The following is a 15713-nucleotide window of genomic DNA, read 5'->3' on the forward strand; positions in this document are numbered from 1 at the left end:
ATCATGCTAAATTGGGCTAACGTGTCTTCTCCTCCACAATGCCTCGTGTGTCATAGGCAGTTAATGATTAATAGAATGTTATGGTTAATAGAGCTCCAGTCTCTACAGTAAAAAACGACATTACTTTTCCATTGTGATTACTAACTGTAGCATTAATATTAATAATTACATTGGAGTGCTTACTTAGGGCCAGGAATATCATTCGTGCTCTCTGTGAATTCTCTCGTTGAATCCCGACAACCTCAAGAGGTGAATCCTGTCACTCCCCTGTTTTCCTCTTGACTTTGCAGATGCAGAAATGAAGGCTGAGATTGACCTGTGTATTTCATTCCCTGCAAGGATTTCCAGGCCCTCCAGCTGAGAACTGCTACCTGGTTCAGGCTTCTCGCTTGATGAAGCCCATTCATTCAGGCTTTATTTCTTCCAGTCAGTGGCTACATTATTTTCCAAGTGGTGGCCACAAACCCATGGGCACCAAATTATGAGGTTATTTAGTCATTCAAAGAATACCTATTCTGAATTCCCATGTGATGAGACTACAGTGATGAAACACAGGCTCTGCCCTCAGGAGGTTTTCAATCTGGAAGAGTAGATTAAAAAATGAAGAGAAATAAGACAGACAACCAGGAGCGGGCATCGAATGCACTGGACTGCCGGGTGCCAGTAGAGGTTCCAGGCTGAGACTGGCCCTTCAGCATCCCTACCTCAAGTTCCCACAACTGGACCCTTGGCTCCAGGCCCTTAGTATGGCTCACACTTTGGAACTGTGCCCTCCTCTGGCCCATGACCCTATGACCAACCTCATTCCACCAGCACCCATGTTATCAGCATCATGGGCAAGACTATGCCAAAAATTTACTTTGTGCATCTTAGTGGAACTAAAGACCAAGAGAAAACACCCCAAGAGGGTAGCAGGGAGAAGTAAGGGAGTCTGAAGAACAACTGCTTGGAACTCATTAAAAAGTCACTAGAGGGGTGCCTGGGTGGTTCAGCTGGTTAAGCGTCTGACTCTTGATTTCAGCTCAGGTCATCATGATCTCACAGTTCATAGGTTCAAGCCCAGCTTCAGGTTCTGTGCTAACAGCCTAGAGCCTGCTTAGGATTCTCTGTCTCCCTCTCTCCTGGTCTCTCTGTCTCTCTCTCTGTCTCTGTCTCTCTCTCTCTCTCTCTTAGAAATAAATAATAAATAAACATTTTTTTAAAAAAATCACTAGAAAGAGGCATGCAAGAAAGAAGTAACCTGGGTGATCAGAAATTCGACAATAAGGAAGTAAAGGACAACTGTGGTCTACATGATATTCAAATCATTCCAGCATGAAAGCTGCAGAGCTTCTGGCTCAGGACAGGCCCAACACCCTCAAAGAAACATCAGAGATGGTCAAATTTCTCAACAGATGGTCTAGGGAGTTTCCATTCTTCTGTAGACAAAAGCTGTCCTGTGCGAGCTTACACTTGGGATTCAGGACTCTGATGATGAGTCTGTATCCCTAGGCAGTGTGTTCTGGGGTTATGTGCTTGCTCTGGTTGTGGGGATCTTTGCTTATAACCAAGAGGTGAAAAGCACCAACATCATGGACAGTTTTGCTAAATTATTCCTCTCCGAGCTCTTGTCATCTGAGATACAAAGACAGTACAATGTACATGGTGGAAATTAAAGGAAGAGACCAAATTCCCACAGATATCAGGTGGCTGACTTCTCAGGGAGGTGGGGTAGATGACTTATCCCTCACTCAGAAGTCTGAGTCCCAGTCCTGCTCCTCTCACTTTACTCAGAGCAATCTCCTTGAAACAAAGAACACTGGCTTCTCTTCTGCAACCTAGTTAAAAGGGACAGCAACTGGCACAGTCACCAACACAGGCAACAGGACCATCATTGGACAGATTGCCTCACTGGCTTCAGGAATTGGAAATGAGAAGACACCCGTAGCTTCCAAGATTGGGCACCGTGCTTACATTGAGGCAGGAGAGGTCACTTCACCGGCACCCTTTTCTTCATCATGAAGAGTGCCCACGAGCTATGGCCTGGAGTCCGTCATCTTCCTCATTGGTATCGTTGTGGCCCATGAACCCGGGGGCCTCCTGGTCATTGTCACTGTCACCTTGTTAGTGACAGAAAAATGGATGACAAAGAAGAACTTCTTGAAGAATCTGGAAGTAGTGGAGACCCTCTTTCCACCTCTGTCATTTGTTCTGACAAAATTGACATGCTCGGATTCACAGCAGGACCCACAGGTGATCTACGAGGCTGACACAAACGAAGAACCGACACACTAACTCTTCTGCCTGAAGCTCTGGAATCTGAGCTTCCTCATTCAAGATAATAACATTGTATCACAAAGTTGGGTTCAAACCAGGACAGGAAAATGTCCCCATCGTCAGGCAAGCTTTGCTTGGAGATACCTCAGAAACTACCCTTGGAAATTCTCAGAGGTTACTGTGGGTGCTGTGATGGAAATTAGGAAATTAAACCTGCAAAGTGCCTGAAATCTCTTTGGATTCTACCAATAAATTTCAGCTCCTCGTAGAGAACATGAATGGCTCCAGTTATAAATGCTCCCTCATGATGATGAAGGGGCCCCTGAGAAGGTTTTAGAGAGCACAGCACCATCATTATTAATGTCTTAAATTAGCCTCTAGACAAGGCGCATCAAAAGCCTTCCACATAGTGTGTATGGAGCTAGATGGCCTAGAGGAGACACAGTCTTGCTCTCTACCACCTCCACCTGCCAGCAAACAAGTTCTCAGAAATCTACTCAGTTGAGGGGTACCATGACCTTTCCCACCTCCAACGTCTGCTTCGTGAGCTCTTGTCAACAATCTATCCCCTTCAGTCCACTGCACTTGATGCATTTACCAAATGCCAAAGTGCTGGGATCAAGGTTGTCATGATTACGGGTAACTGTCTCTTCGTAGCTGAAGTATTACCAAGAGTGTGTGTAGGCATCACGTCAGCCAACTGTGGTATGGCTGAAGACCTTGAAAAATGCCTCAACCCTGGTGTGGAGCGAGTTAGTGAATAGGCTGCTAAAGCCACTGTGGTGGCCAGTACGGAGCTGCAGGACATAAGTCATGCATGAGCCTCTGGATGAGCTCGTAACCAACCAGTTGGAAATCATCTTTGCCCGGACATCTCCCCAGCAAAAGCTGATCATTGCGGTAGGCTGTGAGAGACAGGATGCACTTGTTGCTGTGACCAAGGATGCAGCTAATGATTTTCCAGCCTAAAGAAAGCAGATATTGGGATAGTCATGGAGGTAGCAGATTCTGATGCAGCCAAAATGGCAGGCCACACCGTCTTACTAAATGGTAATGAAATCTTTGCACCCATAGTCACAGAGTGGAGGAAGGCCACCTGATCTTTGACAACCTAGAGAAGATCATTGCTTATACTCTGACCTAGAACACTGCTGAGCTTTGCCCTTTTTTGACTTACGTTATTGTTGAGCTCGTCCTGCCCCTTGGCGTCATTACCATCTTGTCCATCAGTTTGGGCACAGGCATCCTTCCCTCATTGCTTTGTCTTATGAGAAAGCTGAAAATGATATATCATGAACCAGAAGCCTCACCATAGGAAGCTGGGAAGGCTGCTGAACAAGCCACTTGCCATATACTCCTGTCCACACATTGGCCTCATACAAGACTTGGGAGCGGTTGTCGTTTAATGTCACTACGTATGCATGGTAGGATTTGGATCCAGTACTCTCAACAACTCTGGGGCAATGGGGAAAGGACAACATGAATGACTGGGAAGATAGTCATGTACAAGAATGGACTGGAGGTGTCAGAGGAAATACCTAGAATGGACAGGCTACACAGCTGCTCTCATTGGCATTATTAAGATCCGGCACATAGTATATCTGATCATGAAGAAGATCCGAGCAGTTTCGTCTTCCAGCAAGATCTTTCCAGAAATAAAGCCATTGAGGTAGGGATTGCCTCATGCTTTATCATAGCATTAATCCTCTCCTATGGCCTTGGAAGTACCACAGCCCTGGATTTCACTGTGTTTCTGGCACAGGATTGGTCTGTGGATATGCCACTTGCCATTCTTCTTTGGGTGTATAATTACGGGTGAAAACTTCCCATCAGACTTTACTGTGGAAGCTGTGGGGATCGTATATCAGTAAGACCACCCTTTCTCCCAAGCCTCCCAACCTCACATTGGTGATATGTCCAATCTCTTGTGCAATAATAACATCATCAAAATCACACTAGAGCAGGACAAAAACTGTATGCAAGGCACTCAATTCGTGTTGTGTATTTTAGAGCTGAGATTTGACTCTTCGTGCACGCCTTTCATCTCCACCTCTATCTCCTGTTTCCAAATACGTTAATTTCAAGGTGATACTGTAGGGAAGAAAAGCATGTTTGTACATATCCAGGTTTCCATGGTATCAAATAGCTTTGCATAACCCAGACATGATCTGGGGCCTCCCTGCACTTAAGCTCTAGATAGGATTCCCCACATGCCTATTCTACGTCCTGTTAGAGATCCAATGCCCTCCTCCGTATTTCTGTGAATTCCTGGGGAAATTGGTCACTTTGTTCAAAACTTCAGCTCCGGGTATGCGGGACATGGAGACAGAGGTAGGGTTACACCGGACTTGGGCGTCCACCTTCATTACTCTCAGGGACTGCCATCATGCCTTCCCTGGTCTCATCACCCCTCACCCCCGCCCCTCTCCATCTCACCAGGCCATTTTCGCCTTAGCTACTCCCCCCCAGATTGCCCTTTCCCTTTACCACTAGAACACCAATTCGGCTTTCCCTAACCCCTGCTCTAAAACTGAGTTCCAAGTCCACTTTGCATATCCCAACTCAAGGGGCTCAACTGAACAAAAAGGTCTTTCATTTACCAGGAAGCCATTGTGGTTTGAAATGGTAATATCTATTTCTTGTAAAACATTTGCAAAGCACTTTCCAGCGCTGACGTTTGCCAATCCTGTTTCACGCTTTTGGCTTAGGTTTATTCATGTGTAGAGCACACATCTATGTTGACAGGCCCGGAGAGAACTCATTTTAAAGTAAAAGACATTTTGTAAAACAAATAAAGATAGAAAGTATTAAGTGACATAAGAAACGTATAGGGATCAGACCATCAGTAAGTGACTTCTGACATCCCTTCTCAAATTTAACTTTCCATGATTCTAGATCATGCACCATGATGCCTAGTAGGTGCATAGAAGAGGTTTCAAGCAGCAGGTGTGTCTGGGCCAGACTTTAAGCAGAGAAAGTGTCAAGGTAAGGGAGCCAATGTTTAAAGAAAAATTTAACTGAGTCCATTTTCCTTTCAATGAATTAGAAGACTCCACAAAAAAATCAATGTTTGGACTTCGATCTTTCTGGGACATTTCCATTATCTCTTACATTTTATTACTTGCAAACTGAGAAGGGGCTACTGCCTGTCTTTCCATGTTTACTTACTTTTAGCAACATGTCTTAGGGGCCTTCTATGCTTTGGGCTGTGCACTGGGCACTGGAAATACAAAGATGAAACCCTCAGAAGAGGGAGTTCAAGTGGAATGAGAGAATAGAAAGGAAACAAATGTAACTCAGGCTCAGACCTTCCGTTCTGCACCACTGACAGTCTCTGGCCTCTGTCACTCAAATTTAGGCACAATACCCACCCCCCTCTCTAGCGCACCCACCCCCAAGTTCATTCCCACCAACCTTTTGGGTGATTTTAGTAACTTACTATAAACCTTCAAAGGGAGGGGCATCTGGGTGGCTCAGTCAGTTAAGCATCCAACTCTTGATTTCGGCTCAGGTCATGATCTCACTGTTCGTGAGTTCGAGCTCCACATCAGGCTCTGTGCTGACAGCGTGGACCCTGCTTGGGATTCTCTCTCTCTCCCTCCCTCTCTCTCTGTTCCTCCCCTACTTGTGCCCTCTCTCTCTTCAAATAAATAGATAAACTTATTTAAAAATTTTTAATAAAAAATTAAATTTAATTTAAAAAAAAACCTTCAAAGGGAGTCAGGATTGCTCCCTTCCCTTCACTCCCACGGTCTCTCCCATCTCCTGGCTGCCCCCTAACCTCTGTCTCCATTATTCTGTCCTCATTCACCTCTCAAGACCAATGCTAATTCCTTGGCTTACACATGCAGTTCCAAAGGCGTCTTTTTTACTTGAGCACAGCCTTGGGTGTCACCCTCCACCTACAGTGACTCAAAAGATTTCTTCCAAATAAATACAGGCCCTTCCCAAAAAAGAGTTCTTAGAGGAGGAGGAAAGGGGGGTCTCCATCCGTGCTCAGAAACTGGAGCTGTGCTTAGAATAGGGTGCATCTTGTCCAGTATAAGGCAGAAGAGGCAGCCGATGTGGTAAAGACTAAGGGTATTCTGGTTGATGAAATGTATTTCTAATCGTCAGGTAGGCCAGTCCAGAAATGTAGGGAGTTGGCCCCTGGACTCGCCAATGTTTGGGTTATGCTTCAACCTTGACTGAACAGCAGAATTTCACATGGTGCCAACTCCCATGTGCTTTGAGCAGGGCTGGGTACATTATGCTTCTCTGTTTTTTGTTTTTTGGTCTTTTCCCCATGCATCTGGGGTGTTTCTTCCATTAAAACCAGGACTTTTCCTCCCTCTGGGCTTCCACACAAACTCCAGCCCAAGCCAATACTCCTAAGAGATGCTAAATCCACTTTCGAGCCAAAAATCGAAATAATGTATTTGAAAACATGCCAATAACTCCACAGAGAACTTTTACAGGCAGTATCATTTCACTCCAGGTTTCCAGACAGGAAGGAGTTATTTTGCTCACTAACGACAAGGCAATGACAGGTTGTTCTCCAGACATTTCCACATAGGAAGGAAAGGCAAAGTCCAGAGCACAAGGTAGGTCCAGGGTGCTCTCCCTGCAGCACAGAATGGGAGTCTCTGCTTGTTCACCTCTGAGTTATCTCTCCCCCCTCCCTTTTTTTGAGGTTCTTCTTACGTTCAGGGCCCACATCTCAATTCAGGATTCCAGATGCAATTTCCCAGCAGACATGGAAATTCTTGCTAAGGCAGCCTGGATAGAACATTTCAGAAAGACATGATCATTGTCCTCAAAGAGCCGAAAGCCTGTCGCATAGAAGAGGCATTAGACTTACCGGACTTGGTAACAGAAAGGAATGGGGACAATAGACAGAAGCCGCTAGAAACCAAAAACATCTCCATTATGTAAAAGAAGGCTTTAGACCAACGCTAGAACTGAGCTATCTCGAACGTCTGAAGTTAGGTACTCCCCCAGACTCCCCAAACCCCAAATTTATTTACAGCACTGACTGGCATGGGGTGTTAGGATGTCCTGGGACAAGAAATTCAACCAGGACCAAACTCGGGGTTCAGACATAGAAATAGACTGGGTGAATTTGGGGTGTGTGAGTAGAATATGACAAGAGAAGAGAAATTTCAAGGGCAGAGGCAAATTGGAATCTGCAACGGAGGCAGAAACACATCAGCGTGCTGGACCTAGCCTCAGGGTCTGGACTTCAAGGGTGCGAGTGGGGGCTTCAGGAACAGCAAGGCGGTGGCCCTGCTTCAATCGACCCCAATCCCAGGCACCATGGTGACATGAGCATAGAGAGAGGGTCTTGCGTAAGCAAAAAAAAAAAGCCATGATATCTAAGGACCCAAGCAATTTCTTGAAGGAAACCACAAAGAAGTAGATCATCAAGACAAGGAAACCATTTCTGTCTTGGCAGAGAAGAACCTATCAGGTAGCTTGGAACAGCAAGGAGGCAATCAGTGCCCGAGGGGAAAAGTCTGGAAAAGCCTTGACGCAGGCGACAGACCAAGTGCAGCTTCAGAGACAGAAGCTGGGACAGAGTGGCAGGAACGTCAGAATTATTGGCCCAGAGAGGATAATGACCCAGGTCCCCAAGGCAGCTGGAGGGATTCAGACACCCATGTGAGGCAGCCTTTGTAGACCTCCAGAGACAGAAGGACCCTCCCATTACCATCCTCACGATGAGGACCAAAGCTTCTCAGCTACACAGATGGAGACCATCCAACTATCAAATTTTGTGTCTGCATCTCTCTTCATCGTTTTCTGAAGTCAGAGTTATTGACGTACCATTTTCTTACAGTAAAATTTACCCTTTTCAAGTGGGCGGTTGAACACATTTTCACAAGTGCACACAGTTGTAAAATCGCAAGATGCAGAACATTTCTATCACCCCAAAACATTCCTGCCTGCCTGTTTGTAGTGAATACCTCCCTCCCTCCCCAGCCTCCAGCAAAACCAATCTGTTTTGCTCTTAATACATACAATCGACCCTTGACCAAGCCGGGGTGAAAGCCACTGACCCCACACACAGTCAAAAATTCCTGTATAACTTTGCCCCAAACTTAGTTCCTAATAATAGCCAACTGCTGACTAGCAGCCTTACAGATAACATAAATGGTTGATTAACACATATTTGTATGTTGTATATATTATATGCTACCTCCTTACAGCAAAGTAAGTTCAAGAAAAAGAAAATGGCATTAAAAAAATCATAAGAAAGACGGGGCGTCTGGGTGGCTCAGTTGGTTAAGTGTCTGACTTCAGCTCGGGTCATGATCTCACAGTTCGTGAGTTCAAGCCCTGCATCGGGCTCTGTGACAGCTCAGAGCCTGGAGCCTGCTTTGGATTCTGTGTCTCCCTGTCTCTGTGCCCCTGCCCTGCATGCACTCTGTCTTTCCCTCAAAAATAAATAAACATTTAAAAAATTAAACAAAAAAAAAGAAAATCATAAGAAAGAAAAACTATATTTACATTACTGTATTGTATTTGTTGAAAACAATCTGCATTTAAGTGGACCCACTCAGTTCAAAGTCGTGTTGTTCAAGGGTCAACTATATATATGTATATGCCATTTGTTGCTTCTTCTGGAATGTCATATAAAAGAAATAATAGGGGTGCCTGGGTGGCTCAGTCAGTTAAGCATCCAACTTTGGCTCAGGTCATGATCTCATGGTTCATGGGTTCAAGCCCCACCTCGGGCTCTGTGCTGACAGCTCAGAGCCTGGAGCCTACTTTGGATTCTGTGTCTCCCCCTCTCTCTGCCCCTCCCTTGTTTGAGCACACTCTCATTCTCTCTCTCTTCTCTCAAAAATGGATAAACATTTTTAAAAAAATTTTTAAAAATCATAATAGAGAACAAACAAGGTTGCTGGAAGAGAGGTGGGTGGGGGAATGGTTTCAATGGATGATGGGCATTAACGAGGGCACTTTTAGGGATGAGCACTGGGTGTCATATGTAAAAGATAAATCACTAGGTTCTACTCCTGAAGCCAAGACTACACTGTATGTTAACTAACTTGAATTTAAATTAAGGAAAAAATAAATCATTACTTTATGCAGCCCTTTGTCTCTGGTTTCTTTAGATAAAGCATTCTTTAGATAAAGCTTTAGATAAAGCATTTAGATAAATATCCAGGATGTTGCACATATCAAGTCATATTTTTTTTTTCTTGCTGTACTGGTAGTTTTCCAGGTACTGACACACCACAATTTGTTTGTCCATCCACCAGTTGATGGACTATTGTTGATCTTGGAGTTGTTTCCCAGTTTTTGATGATTATGAATGAAGCATTTGCATCCAGCTTTTAGCATAGACACATCACGTCGTTGGGAGAACATCTACGATTGGGGCCCCTGGACCCCGTGGCAACTGTATGTTTAACTTTATAAGAAATGGCCAAACCGTGAAGAAATGGGCAGAAAACATGAATAGACACTTAACGGGCAAAGAAATGGCCAAACCATTTTCCAAAATGCCTGGACCCTCTGGCATCCCCACTGTGTCGGACTCTTATAGGGATCTCGTTCGCACTCATCAGATCCCAGGCTAAGAATATTGACATTCCACTTCCGCTGATTCAATATCCAGGAAGTCAGACATGTCCTGAAGAAGTGGAAGATGCAGTAATTGCAGCTTGTGGAAATGTGGTTCTCCTGTCCCTGTGGGTATCCTGGCGGGGGCTGGGTAACCACTTGTCAGGGATGCAGTGGAGGGCTAGATGACCCCACCTTCCAGATCCCTCCCCGCTCTGCATTCTGTGAGACCATGACACAAACGTCACCCCAGCCAGCATCCTGAGACGCCACCCACTTGGCTCACAGACAAACATGCATCTTGATGTTTGACATTTTTATCCATTTGACTGATGTGTTTCCCTGAGTCGATATTTTTCATGCAATCAATTGGATCTCTTGGCAGTTTTTGCAAAAGAGGCAATCAATTAATGGACCACCCACATTCTCTTTTGGGTTCATCTGTTGACCTATTCGAGACTGTAGATATTTCATTCAACCTCTCGACACTTTAGCTTCCCCATCTGTGGCTGACAGCACAGAGAATTCTGTAGAACGCACTGAGGATTGGAATGGCTGAGTGATGATGTTTGTATTTATTACTAGAAAGACTGCTTTTACTCTGTCCTCTTTGCCATGAGTTCTGGAGTCTGACAGGCCTGAGCGGCATTCTGACTGCGTTACTAGCTATGTGATCCCGAGGACGTCACTTAACATCTCTGAATCTTGGTAAAATTGGACATATTCTGCCGACTAAGATTAGTAGGTAACATACCTTGCATAGTGCCTGGTAGAGTCACCCTCTGGGGAACATTATTCTTATTTGTCCTGTCCCTGAAACTACTCTCTCCATTACCACTATTTAAGGGGACTGTGGTCATCTCATGTTAGTGCAATGGGAAATCTGGGGCTGGAGAGTAGCACTAGACACAGAGCAGACTGTGGGGTTGGTGGGCAGGGCTGGATGGGGGAACCGGGTGGGTGGTGACCTTGGTGACTCAGGAGAAGCAAGCATTGAGGAGTGGTGAAGCTGGCCCCGGTTTCTGGATTTGGAAGCATTTTCTATCACTGTCTCTGAGCTCTTGGCTCAGGACATCTTTCTGGCTAATGGCTTTACATTTCTGTGCCAACCAAGGCTCTTTGACTCTTCCCAGCCATATTGGGCCTATAGGAGCAGAACTCCCCCAAATTATGTGGGGGCACCCCAGGACCACAGGTGTTGAGCACGAGGGTGGCCACACGGTTCTGAAATGTTTCTCTTCTACAACCAACATAGTGGGTGGATCTGACTGGGATCAGCCTTTGACAGAGAAACAGAAACTTACAATAGCTGCGAATTTTGTTTTATTTTTATTTTATTTTTAAAAGTTTATTTATTTATTTTGAGAGAGAGAGCGAGAGCACGAACAGGGGAGGGGCAGAGAGAGGGAGAGACAGAATCCCAAGCAGGCTCCACACAGTCAGCACAGAGTCCAACATGGGGCTCGAACCCACGAAACATGAGTCATGACCTGAGCCGAGATCAGGAGTTGGACGCTCAACCAACAGAGCCACCCAGGCACCCCTGAACTTTGTTTTTAAAGAGATTTCCCTAGACCGGGCCATTGTCATCTCCAGGAACGTGGGACTAACAAAGGGAATATGTCCCTCATCTTGAGAAATGTCCATAAACACTCCTCTAGACCAACGCAGCTGACTTGTCACCCCCCATGGCCACCCTGGTTCCTCCCACGTATGTCACTCTTCATCCCAACCACCCTACATCTCCTAGGTTTGGGAGACAAATGAATCCCTTCCCTCTCCCAGCCATGTAGTAAACCATGACAGTGGGTTCTAGCCAAGAACTGTGCAGTAAAGGAGCACAGGGCTGGGTGAGCAGTGGACATCTCTCCTCCCTGGTCCTGTCCTGTTCTGGATCTAGGGTATGATGGGAAAGAGGGAGTCTGTTTGGGGACAGCATACCACCAGGATCCCAACATTTCTGAGTCATGCAAATATGGGCAAGTGACAACTTCCCCCAGACTCAGTGTTCAGACCCTCTGCCTGTAAAATGAGGGTAATAACACTGCTCTTGAAAGATTAATTTTGGGGATTAGAGGTAACACATATAAAGCACCTGGTGCGTAGTAGGCACTCAATAAACCTCAGCTGTTCTTGTTACTGTTGTCTTCTTGCTGGAAGGATTAAATAAGACAATCCGTTTGAAATTCTAGCACTGATTTCATCAGATCCTCAGATGTACGACTGGGAAGGAGGGGAAGTATTGGGCTCATGAGCATGGACTCTCCCGTCTCCATTCCTTGTGGCCTGAATAGGGGCAGAAACAGTTTATTTGCTTTTCATCAACTCCATCCTTGGAGGGCAGCCTCAAAGGGATGGATGAGTCAGAACTGAAATTGTTCAAATGTCACTTTCAGCTACTTAACTTTAGAAACATCTTCTTAAGGGGGAAGTTCACGCAGGTGGCTGACTTTTCATAATCGTTACTAATTTGGGGTTATAGACATCATTTCTCTGGGCTCTCCAAATGCTCCCTCACCCTCCCGTACCCACCCCAACCCATGGAAAATCAGGAGCTGGCCTCGGACAGCGTGTTCTGCCTCCGCGTGCAGCTCGCAGGTGATACCTGTTTCAGGGACAAACAAAGAGGTCTGGTTTCCAAGGCCGTCAATCTGGAAGCCAATCCACTTGCTAAAAAGATTGGAAACGGCGTCTCAGCAGCTCGCAGCTAAGCGTGAAGGCCTCGGCCTCCAGGGAAGCTCTCACATTACAAAACTTGACGGAAACCATTTGCGTGGGGGGCTTGGAGACACAAGGCCTGGGTCACTTTGTTCCTGCTGCAAGAATCTGGGTGGGAGACAGAGCTGTGACCAGATCCCCGCCCCAAATACCACCCCAGCCAGCAAGCTGGCTCAGCAAAATGCGATTGCTTCTCCCAAATCAGCCACCTCCGTCTCCCCTATCTCTCCACCCCACCGCTGTTCCCGCACAACGGTGTGGGGCCAGGACTGCTGGGGGACAGGATCTGTTCTCACCAACCTGGAAACCCCACATCAGTGCCTATTCATGTTTTCACCAGGATAGCTCTGCCTGCTCTGGAGAACATACCTAACCGAGCCGGAAACCAAAATGCCCCATCCCAGGCCTGGAGACCTCACCCGCCAAAAACAAGTCTTTCTAAACTGTCCAGAAGATTCCAGATCTCAGAACAGAAGTGTCTCACAGCCCCAGGCTCTGCGTGCTGACTCATTTCTCATGGACAAGTTAAACCCCCTTTGGGAGACAGAACTAAGCTACAGGTGCCCCAAACCCAGTTCCAAAAGGCCTCCAGGAAGCGGGGCTCAGATAGAGCCAGGAGAAGTGGGCCGGGGTGGCAGGGCCAGGAAGGAGCCAGAGGACGGGAAATGAGCTTCTGCCCTTCGGTCAGTTTCCAAGTGAGGTTCCTTCCAGCCAGACTGATTGGGATGCATACAGCTGCCTCCCTGATGGGGTTTCAATGTTTGTTTCCTCTCCAAAGCTGCAGCTGGAAAGGACAGTCGTGCAAAAAATGAAAACAGGACTAAGAATCTCTCTTCAGCTTTCCTTCGGACCCAATGCAGTAAAAATGCAGTCAATGAAAAATAGCAGAAAATAATATCATGGGCAAATCAGTAATTTAGCACAGGATTAATCGGTACAATTGCTTAAGAACTAATTGTTTGTGTTTTGCATTTCTAGAATCCTGGGAAGCTAATCTAGTCTAAAGAGGAGGAAAGATGGGGACTTTGAGATTCTGATGGAGATGTCAGCTGGCCACTATTTATGTCTGTGTTCATTGTCTTGATTCCATTTAAATTATTGTGATTGCTTTATTAAAAAAGCAATCTCTGTTGTAGCAAAAAAAAAATCAAAACTCAGTTAACTAGCAAAGATTTTTAAGTCCCCCTTAATTTTTTCCCCTCCTTTATGATATACATTAGGTCCAGATTTTTTCCATGCACTCATTAAGGTTTTGTTTTTTATAAAAATGGAATCACACATACTTTGCAATTCTTTATCCTCTCAATTTTATCAATATGTAACATCTAATCCAGGTCACCATTTTAAATGACTCTGTATCATATCCTCATATTCCATAATCTATTCAACAAATCATTATTATTGAATATTTATCATATTTCTAATTTTTGGTATTATAAACATAACATAATATAATGTAAGCATAAGTTCCCCATCTTGCACGTACAGCCATGTGAATTTGCCTAGTTGTTTATTTAGAATATATTTAGATGTTAAATTACCATGTAATATTTTGTTAAATTTTGATACATATGCCAAATTGTCTTCCGGCATGGTTGGACCCAATTATATTCCCACTTAGTCATGAGTGCTTACCCCCCCCCCACACACACACACACACATACACACACAGTCACTATTTTGAGTATTGTCATTCTTATTTCTTGGCCATGTCCAAGTTTACTGGGTAACTGCTTTCCTTTGCTTGGAGGAGAACATCATCAGAATTTTGTCTTTCCTTTTGGTTGCATTTGTAAGATGAGATCAACCTTGATCATTGTCAGTTAGTAGAAAAAAAGAGAAAGTGGGAAGGAGACAAAGTGAAGTCCACTTAGGTAAATGGGCAAGGATTGGAAGTAACATGGAAAGACCAAAAATCCCCCCCAGAAAGGAGGAAGTGGAAGGTGACTTAGTTCAGACAATTTCCTGTGCCTTTGCCAGTTGGCACGTGGGACTAAGAACTCTTTTGGTGGCATTCAAAATAGTAAGAGACCCTGTACCACTGGTTGGTTTTGTCACAGCCATTTTTAAGTCGATGCTTCTGGTTCAAGTGATATGTGTGTCCAGCTTGCAAGGAGTGCACATTTGAGCAGAGTTGCGTTTGCTTGGTCTGCAGGAGAAGACCACTGAAGAAACAAGTGGCAGATTCTCAGAGGGATGGAACTGGGCTGAGTCCTTTCTGTTCATTAGCATCCCTGTTCATTAGCAGCACAACTAGGACGCCCAACCCCCAAATGCCAAAGACGTGTTGGGACCCACGTGAGAGAAATGACATTTTCCGAGTGTGTCTGCTGTGCTTACAACTGCCTTTCTTTCACGTGGCAGTGCATAATCTCTTTAATCCTCATGAAAATTTCAGGTAGATGTCACACTTTGGTTTCATGGGTTTCCAGGGGAACAAGTTGAAGCACAAACCATGGCTGCAAAACCAGACCTTGAGTCCAGGCGCTCTAATTTCCAGCTCAGGCCCTTTCCACTCTCCTCTCCTGGCAGGGCTGGCAGGAATGTTCCCTGCTTCTAGTTCGATTCAAGTGGAGCTTCCGACGAGGGCCCAAAGATGGCCAAATCTCTTGTTGTTGCACCAGATGAAAAAGAAAACAGAAGTGGGATGACAATACCCAAAGTTCCTTTCAAGTTCTGGACACAAGGAAAGGCTGTCTGGCTTCATAGAGGAATAGACTCCAGGGCTTCCAGTATTCCTGAGAGGTGTTAAGAAATCGAGACCTTTTGGGGGCACCTGGGTGGCTCAGTCAGTTGAGTGTCTAACTTCGGCTCAGGTCATGATCTTGCGGTTCATGGGTTCGAGCTGTCGGGCTCTGTGCTGACAGCTCAGCACAGCTCAGCCTGCTTCCGATTCTGTGTCTCCCTCCCTCTCTGCCCCTCCCCTGCTCATGCTCTGTCTGTCTCTGTCTCTCAAAAATAAATAAATGTTAAAAAAAAATTAGAAATTGAGACCTTTTAGACCAGGTAAATCTAAATGAATGGCACCCAATCTGTTTCTCCCAGAAAACATACCGCACCCACATGGCTTAGGCTGAGTTTCTTAGAAATCATGGGGATCAGGTGCCTGGGTGGCTCAGTCAGTTAAGCATCTGACTTTGGCTCAGGTCATGATCTCATGGTTCATGAGTTCGAGTCCCACATCAGAT

General features: G+C 45.4%; 1 pseudogene; it reads left to right on the top strand.

The window, feature by feature from the left end:
* Positions 1–832: 832 nt before the first annotated feature.
* LOC102952822 lies at positions 833–12518 on the top strand (annotated as a pseudogene).
* Positions 12519–15713: the final 3195 nt, after the last annotated feature.

Source organism: Panthera tigris, chromosome C1 (genome assembly GCF_018350195.1).
Source record: "Panthera tigris isolate Pti1 chromosome C1, P.tigris_Pti1_mat1.1, whole genome shotgun sequence".
Classification (NCBI taxonomy): domain Eukaryota; kingdom Metazoa; phylum Chordata; class Mammalia; order Carnivora; family Felidae; genus Panthera; species Panthera tigris.